General features: G+C 48.1%; 1 long non-coding RNA gene across 1 annotated transcript in view; it reads left to right on the forward strand.

The window, feature by feature from the left end:
• Positions 1-3,435: 3,435 nt before the first annotated feature.
• LOC108444824 overlaps positions 3,436-9,077 on the forward strand; it is an 18,591-nt gene continuing 12,949 nt past the window's right edge. Inside the window, exon 1 of the long non-coding RNA XR_001859526.1 lies at positions 3,436-3,556. This is a non-coding gene — a long non-coding RNA (uncharacterized LOC108444824). The remainder of the gene's footprint in view (positions 3,557-9,077) is intronic.

Raw genomic sequence — 9,077 nt, forward strand, 5'->3', positions numbered from 1 at the left:
CCTGCTCGGTGAGCAAAGAGGCTGCTGATGGAAGTGAAGGGGAAAGGATCAGCTTCCCCCGTGCTTTCAGGCAGGGCAGTGTCCGGGTGGAGGGGAGCAGGGTGGGGGCGAGGGGAGGAGGCAGCAGGGCACCTGGAGGGGTCAGAGGGGCTGTCTCCCAGGTTTAAAGGATGGGGCTGCTTGTCAGGGAGCAACAAATCACTGTGAGGCCTAGAGTCAAAGGGAAAATGTCCTGAGGATTTGCTCCAGTGGCATTTTTGGACCAAAAGCCTAGGGATAGGTCTCCTGACAGCTGGAGGGGTTGAGAAAGCAGCTGGGCTGCTGTCACCCTGTGGCTGGAGACCCTGCACTCCGCAATTTAAATTAAGCTGTCATGGACCTCAAGATGTTTGTGCTTTCATCCTGGCCCACCTAAACCCTGCCTACTTGATTTTTTTTTTCAAGCATGCAGGCAAGGCCAAGGACTTGTTTAAATGGGGAGAAATAGCCTTACATTTAACATAATTTTAGTATTTCTATTTGAGGGAACAATTTGAAATAGTTTTAATGTTTAGCTGTAAAAATGGCTTTAATATTTAGATGGGCTTTAATCCATCCTCCTAAGTCTTTTCTTTTTCCCCGGGTTAAACTTGAACTTCGTAAGCACTGATGATTTGAAAAGATATAATTAATAAATGTATCTAAAGAAATTAAGGGCGTTAGGATTCTGCCAAGCTTTGTGCAGGGCTTACCTCTCTTACCTCTTATTTGGTGTTGCATCTGGGCTCTCTTCCAAAGCTTTGCAAGCCTTGCGTGTCTTTTCTGGCCTCACTGAAGCTGCATCCCAGTGCTCCCAGATGTATCCATGGGGGTTGAATGGGTGATTCCCCACGCCAGAGGCTGTGCCCAGCTGTGGTGGGAACATCTGAAGAGACAAGGAGGTGCAACATAAAGTTGTAAGTAAGTTCCAACTTTCAGAGTTGATGTGAACATCACGTTTTAAAGAGAGAGCAGGGTGAGGCAGGTCTGGGCTTCCTTGGATGTTTTTGTCAGCTGTTCGTGGTGCTGGCTGCCTGTGATCTTGCTGCTGGAGAGACACAAGATCTTGCTGTGTTGACAGCAAGCAGTGATTCCTCTGCCACCTTGGTAGCTCTCAGCTGGGGTCTGCACTTCCCGCTGGGAAGGGTCTTTGTTAAGGGTTGTGCTGGGAGAGGTGTAACCTGCAGTTCTTGGAAACTCTTGGTGGTCACAGCTTGGGGACCTCAGCTCAGGACTTTTGTTGACCTTATTTCATGAAGGGTGGTTTTTTTGGTTGTTACTGCCCTTTGTCCTTCCCCTGCTCACCTCCAAAGGAGCCTGGCTCTGTCACCACCAAAACTCCGCAGCAGTACAGAGAGAACTGGGCACTTTGACCACTTCTCAAAAGCAAGAGGAGATGAGTGAATAGCTCTGTCTTCTGTCCATGAGGAGAGTGAGGTCATGGTGATGGACAGCGCTTTGTGTTGGAGAGTTCATTATTAATTGTGTTATCTCAACTTCCACGCTGTCTTTGTGATGTACCAAATGACCACCCTTTAGCAATGCAAAGCACTCCATCTCTGGGTTAGAGAATACCTCTGGGTTCTGGCTTTCATTAAATTTGTTCTGCTGTGTGTGTGCACAGCATTCCTTTCCCCTTAGACAGGCTTTTAAGCGAACCAGGCCATAAAAATATTTACATTTTTCTATAGCGTCTGGTCTGTACACAGTCAAACAAGCATGGCACTCACTAAGGAATTGTGGGACTGGGATTCAGTGGGAATGTGTCATCCTAAGCTGCAACAGGCTGGCTTGCCTTGCTCCCATCCCTGCACTGAGGAGAACCTCACGCAGAAATGTTTCTGGGACTATGAAACTTGTTTGCAGGTGCCAGAAAGAGGCAGTGTGTTGTGTCTATCTAGACATAATTCCAAGCAGCAGACTGTTAACATTATTCTACTCATAGGAAAAGCTCTTCTTTGTTTTAAAGACAGATGTGGTGTTTGTTCAAGACGTGTTTGATGCATTTAAAGCCCCATACATAGCGAGGAGACTATAGTAGATGCCCTCAGCACTGCTTAAGGCTTTTAGTTAGAGGTGTCTTCTCTCCTGAGTCACTCTTGATCCCTTACCTGCTTCCCTGCACGCTGCTGACATCAGCTCTGTGATCGATGGTGCAGGATCTGGGGCTTATCTTGCAGAGCAGAGTTTTGTTGTGTGTTCATTGTTCCCTGTTCTTTGTACTGCTGTTGTGGAGCAGCCGTGGCAGCTGGGGAAAGAGCGCTGGAGAAGGACTTTTGGCAAGGGCATGAGGTGATAGGACAGGGGAGAACAGCTTTAAACTGGCAGAGGGCAGGGGTTGGTCAGATATTAGGGAGAAATTCCTTACTCAGAGGGCGGGGAGGCACTGGAACAGGCTGCCCAGAGAAGCTGTGGATGCCCCATCCCTGGAACAATTCAAGGCCAGATGGAATGGGGCTTTAGCCACCTGGCTGAGTGGAAGGTGTCTGTGTCTGTGGGAGGAGGTTGGAACTAGATGAGCTTTAAGGTCCTTGCAACCCAAACCATTCCATGGTTCTGTGATTCAAGGGAGCTCAGTGGGACCAGCCAGGCTGGGGCAAGGATACAACCCGGGACACGTGCTCCAGTCCTGCAGCACGGTGAGTGCTTGCTGATGCTGTGCTGGAACATCCTGGATCCGGGTGTCCCAGTTCCACTGAAATTCACTGGGATTCTGACTCCAGGCACTCTGCCACATGTCCCATGCTGTTACAAGTGAGACTTAAGTAGCTACAGAGGCTTTCCAGCATGCCTGAGCACCTCACTCCCGTTAATGTCAGCGTAAGGTAGCAGCTTTGGCATGTTTGAAAATCCCACTAAACATTTAGTGCAACCCTGCTTGGCCAAACCCCTCATCCAGGCTCCCTTTCCTTTTGGCAGTATGGGAATAGCCCTGGAGATAGAGGGAACAGAAATGCAGGAATCAGGCCCTTTGACTGTCCTGAAAGACATCCTTTCCAGATGTTAAGAAAATTAGCTGTCTTCCTCTGTTATTGGACTGAATTTATATCAATTTATGTATTTATACATATATATATTGCTGTGGTTAAGTGCAGTACACATTACACTGTCTGATGTGTCCACTGAAAAGTCAAGAAACAGTTTCTGTAAGAGCCACAAGGTATTTCCCTGTTGCACTGAGTGGGTGTATGAATATGATTTTATGTATCCTTTCACATACATATGTCTGCATAAATACAAAAATATGGCTCTGTATCTACCATTCCATGACTCTCATCTGTCATATCTCTATGGACTGTATGTATGATCTATCTATCTATCTATCTATCTAAACAGTTTAACCCTATATTCATCTTGGAGATACCATAGCAAAGTGTTTGTGGTTTTTACAGAAATATTTCTTTTTGCTTTGACACAGACACATGAAGCAGCTTCCCAGGATGATGCTGTGAAGAGCTGGGAGGTGGCAGGTACAGGGGTGGCACACCTGAGCTGTTCCTGGCTGCTCTGGAACATCCCCCTGAAGCTGACATTTATGGTAAATACTTTGTGCTGATGGCATTATTGCAGGAAATACTAAATGGATCTGATGCTGAATGCTTACAGTCTTACTTTTCCTGATAACTCCATGTTAATGTAACATTAATTATTCCTGACTTACAATGCTGTTGAATGTTGATAAAGGCTGAATTGCTACTTGAAATGCTGATCCTGACAGTCTTGTGGCAGGCAGTAAAATGTGATTTCCCAGTCTTAGGGGAAAAAAAGGGAATACATTACTACTCTGATTATAGCACTTCAGAGGAAATATATTCCAGTCACATCTCATGGAGCGCTCACCTGAATCCCTCTTGCCTTCAGTAGCCGGTGCCTTTGCACACGACATAAAAGGAATATACATTTCCCTTTTCTTTATTTAAAATTTTATGGCAATTGCTGATGTGGGTTTAGTTCAGTGTGTGTGAAGAGATCCCCGCAAGAAGGATGCTGTGTGTCCATGGAGCAGTGGGCATTTCCTTCACCTGACAGCTGGCACGTGGGTGTAAAGCTCCTGGAGCAAACAGAGAGAGACCAATTCCCACTGGTATCACCTTCCCTGCGATTTTGAATCTGAGTTTTTTGCCTCCAAATGCTGTCATTGCCCATTTTGGTGCACCCACTGTTTATCTCTCATGTAACACTGCCATTTTCATGGTATAAAGAACATGGGAACTGTAGCAAAGTTGGGGACTGCCAGGACTGGGAAACCACAGGGATTAATTTCCCTTGAGCCATTCAGCTATGTTCAGCTGTTGTCCTCCAAAATCCTCTCCTCCTGAGTGCTGTAGAAGGAAACAACCTCCATCCCTCCCCAAAGTCCCCACCTGTGTGGCAGGGGAAGGGCTGAGGAAGGGAGGAGAAATGCTTATAAAGGTAGAATTTTGAGGGACCTTCTTCCACTGTCCTGTGCAAGCAACCACTTGTGGCCTTCACTGTAGGAAAAAATGTTCCATCTCTCAGAGGGTATTTGAGGTTTCTGTTTGTTTGTTTATTTAAAAAGAAAGCATCTGGCGTTTGTGTGCAAACATTAATGAGTCATTTAAAGTAGACTCAGCACTGCACTTGTGAGGCTGGGATCTTCCAGCTAGAAGAGACGAGATGAGAGGAGATGAGAGGGAGCAGGCACACCCTGAAGGACTGCTTTCCAAGGATGAGGAGGGCAGCCAAATTTAATTTTTACCTCCCTCCTCTTCCCACCTCACCACGACTATCAAGAGCACTTCCAGCCTTCTAAAAACCCCTTGGTGAGCACTTTGAAATCAGAGCTAAAATGAGTATCTTTGAGGCTGCTGTGCCCTCTGTGGAGAGCCCAGCACTCGGCTGTGGGTCTCTCCAAGGAAAGCAGTTTATTTCTGGCACTGTGCAGGGCCACAAATAGACCTGCTGGTGGGGAGGGACAAGTGTGGGTTGGTCTGGCTCTGTCCTTTCCGCAGTGTCAGCTGGCAGCTGGAACCACTCGAGTCCATTAAGATTCAGAAATATATGAGAAGTGAGGCTTTAAGAAGACTCAGCCGTGTTCTCGGAGGTTTCTGAGCAGCACAGCAGGCCAGGAAGCCCTGGCTGGAGCAACATTTGATTCCAGCAACCTTCCAGCAGATGGGGATCCATTGCAATGCTGGGGCTATAGGAACTTCTGGAGTTTCTTTACAGGAGGGAATTGCCCAGTATAAATAAAACATTTAAATCTCTGGCAGTGTAACACTCAGAGAATTCCAGTTTTGGGAGCAAGAAACCTTCCTGCTTTAGATTTATCTCTGGGAAGGAGCTGTAAGTGAAATCTCCCAACAGGAAAAGGTACTCTTGTGTCAGGTTACACTTCCACCATTGGTGCTGTCACTGGCAGCACAATGATGGTGTGCTGGCTGTGCCAAGCATTTTCCTTCTCTAAAGCCTACACACTCCAAGATTATTAGAAGAAAGCTACTTCTTTTTCCAAGTACAAATTTCAAGTTTTTCAAGTACAATTTTCAAGTACAAATACTTGATTTTGTTTTCTGCTTGTTTTTGTCTATTTCTGCTTCTCAGGCCTTTACTATAGAGACAAAAACAAGAGCTGAAACAACTTCAGCACCTGGGATATATTTGAGAAATGGAGAGAGCACTGTGTGATCCAAACACCTGCTGAAACTTCCCCCATGCACCCAGAGAGATGCTCTCTTGTGTTCCTCCCCTCTGTCATAGTGAACTCATTCATCTTCCAAATAGTTTTTCGTAGATGGCTGCTGAATCATGCACAGAAACTCTCACAGAAGGGAGAGCAGAGCCTTCCTCAGGCAGTGCTCAGCAGTGAAGGGTGGTCGAATGGACTTTCCTGGCTGCTGCTGCGGAGAAGGCTCAGGACATGCAGGCCCAACACCCCTGTTCATGGAAGTAGTTTGCATTTGAGGAAAAGCTATGATTTTAAAAATTCATTTTATATAGCTTAATTTCTTTTGCCTTTGGAAGCAGCTGTGCCTCTCTGTGTGGAACAGCTTCACTGTGTCAAACTGTACCAGCTCCAGAGGCTCTTTGCACTGCACCAGTGTTCATAAACCCTTACAGCTTCCATGTGGAGACGAACCCTTGATGTCCCTCCATCTCCTGGGGGTGTCACTTCCTGTGGACAGCTGGGCCCAGGCTCCTGAGATGTAAAAGAGGGAGTGTACTTCAGTCTGTTGGGGCTCATTCGAAGAAGTGGTGCAGCTGGTTCGGCTGCTGAGGTGGAGCTTGGATGCCTCCCAGAGATTGCTTTGGTGTTTGGTCATCATCCCACAGGCTTTGCAAGGAGGGTCACTTAATTTTGAGCAGGATGTCTCATACTCCTGAATACTGCATGCTCTAGAGTGCTGTGTGGATGGAAGGTTAGAGGTGAACCATATAAAAGCAGATGTGAAGGAGAGAATAGGCACCTTCTCAGCACTGTTAAATGAATCGGGAACCAGGGTACCCAAACAGGAACAATGCTGCAGAAAAGGATTTTGGTGATCCTCTCTTCTAGTGCTGCTTGTGAAAAAGGACCCGTGCTTGCACAAGAGAGAGCAGATATCCAGGGCTAGAAATACAAGTAGTGAGTGAAGGAGGGGAAGGACAGGTGAAGTGGTTCCTGAAGGGATCACAAAACACCGACGAGTGTCTGCAGAGGGGCTGAGCTTCTGTACCCAGGCTAGTGCAATGTGAATCCTTTGTGATCCTGACAGACGCCTGCAGAGAAGCAGAAACAAAAGATCGTGGTCTGACAGTGATTAATGCATCATTAGTTGTCAGATGAAGAATTTTGGAAGTGTGTAGATAAGCCCTAGGCCAGGTTGTTGATTGTGTTTGGGAAAACTGCAGAGGCTGACAGTGTGGGGGGAGCTGGGCTTCAGCAGTCACTTACCACAGGCGCTTACTGTGCTTTGTCTGAAACCAAGCTGTTAACAGGACAGGAGAAGAAATGGGTGTGCAATTTATCAAACAAAGCTGTGCCTCAAGCGTGGGTTATACTGAAAAAGCGACAAAAACCAGAGCCGACCCCAGCCTGCATTACCCTGGCATCTTTGCAGGGTAAGGAAGAGGCTGGGCAACTGCTGCAGTTGCTATCTTCCAGGATGCCGTGGCATCCCTGTGAAGGGGGGAAATGGCAGCTCTTGCTGGCTGTGCTCACGGCTGGGAGGGTGGAAGGGCTGTTGGGGAGCTCCTGGTGCCCCACAGGGTGGGCAGCAGAGAGGATGGGAGCTGCATGGGGCAGCACGGGGGTGTTCCCAGGGAGAGCCCGACCTCCCGTGCTGCTACAGCAGAAGGCATTGCCTGGGGGGCTGTGGTGCTCATCTCCTGCAGGCTGTGCCCCAGTGTGCTCCCCCTGCAGCTCCTAGGCTGGTTCCTGCTGGGGATGGGGACACGGCAGCACTCACCTGAGAGCTGGAGGGGAGATGCTTGGATGGCAGCAGCTCTGAGCACACCTGGCAGCCGGTTCACAGCCGCTCAGGGAGGCTGTGAGTCAAACCAGGAGGCAGTGGGCAAGTTCAGGCGCCTCTGCAGCAGCAGAATTGGGAATATGGAGCTCCCAGATGGTAGATTTCAACCAAGGTGCCCAAATGCTCCCAAAATCTTTCTTAAGGTGCCTATGGTATTTGCAGGGCTTGGTTTTATTGTAACAGCAGCAGCCTTTAATATCCATGGCTCCTGTTCTCCTGGTGTAAGATGGGGTTACTTGTGCTGAGCCCTGTTTTGCAAAGAGTGCTGCTATCCCTGGGTGAATGTTCCTGAAGAAAATCACAGTATTTAACATACAACCTTGCTCTCTGGCTCTGCCTGATTCTCACACCGGTTTCCAAGCTTCTTAACGTGTAGATTTTTGTCAGGTTTTGGAAGAGGGATTTGCTGAGGAACAAATCTCCAGAAAGGGCTGGAGAAAGAGGATGGCTGTAAGCCCTGCTTAGCCTTGGTTAGTTTGGCGTGAACAGGGCGGGAGCTGAACACATCCCTTCATCTCGAGTGCCCAGCACTGCACAGGATCAGCACTGAAGTGTTAATTATAGTAACACACGGCCATCCTGTGTTTGCCCGTTTTCCTCTGGGTGTCTGAATGGAAGTGCTTTAACCCTTTCAGTTCTTGGTAGGAAAAGCTGTTGACACCCTGTGCCTGTCCCATGGGGGTGGTGAGTGTCACGGCCTGATCCTGCTGGATCCTGTGCATCAGGGGCTCTCTGGAGCCTGTTCCAGCTCTCTTCCAGCCCCAGCTCCCAGTTTCAGTCCTGAAGTGTTTTATTTTGTTTGCTGGATGTTTCCTCTTGTTTTCCCATTGTCATTCACTGTGACGAGAACTGCCTTATTTGTCCTCCAGGGTAACACAAAGCAAAAGAGCATTCCCACATCCTCCCAGGCCGGGCTCATTGTCTGCAGGGGCATCCAGCCTACAGCACCAAGGAGCTGCTCAAAACCTTCCAGAACTGAGCTTTCCCTGAAAATGTGGACCTGTGTGCTTGGGCTGATGTAAACTGGTGTAGCTCCACTGATGTCGATCCAGCTTATAGAAGCCAAAAATATGGCTTAAAGAAAGTGAATCACTCTGCTGGAATGTAGCCAGCTCCGAAGCATACCTGTCCCGTGGGAATGCTGGGAAGTGAAAGTTGCTTCCACCCTTTTTGACGGATAACCCACAGCAAGCCACAAATCTGCCATGGAAGAAAGGCTGCAGTGCCATGTGTGAGTCCCTCTCTGTAAAATGTCATCAGTTCTGGAGAGGGGTAGAGATGGTCCCATTGTTTATACAGCTCCATAAATGAACTCACACATCCATCTTTTGTCTTTCTTTTTCCTCTTTTTTGAAATTTTCTGATTTCTCGGCGGGAGCCCAACTTGCTGGTGCCAAGAGCCTTCTTGCACTTAGGGGTAGGTCTGCAAGAGCATGGGCTCCAAACCCCACAACAAAAGGGATAAGGAGATGGAGCAAGACAGAGGCAGACTACCAGGCACTGCAAACCTGGGCTTTCCCTGGTGTTGCCCCTGTGTGAAATCATAGGATTTTTCCAAGGTAAAAGGCATCGGCAGCCGTGCTGGCC

The sequence above is a fragment of the Corvus brachyrhynchos genome, unplaced genomic scaffold, assembly GCF_000691975.1.
Source record: "Corvus brachyrhynchos isolate BGI_N302 unplaced genomic scaffold, ASM69197v1 scaffold312, whole genome shotgun sequence".
NCBI classification, from domain to species: Eukaryota; Metazoa; Chordata; class Aves; order Passeriformes; family Corvidae; genus Corvus; species Corvus brachyrhynchos.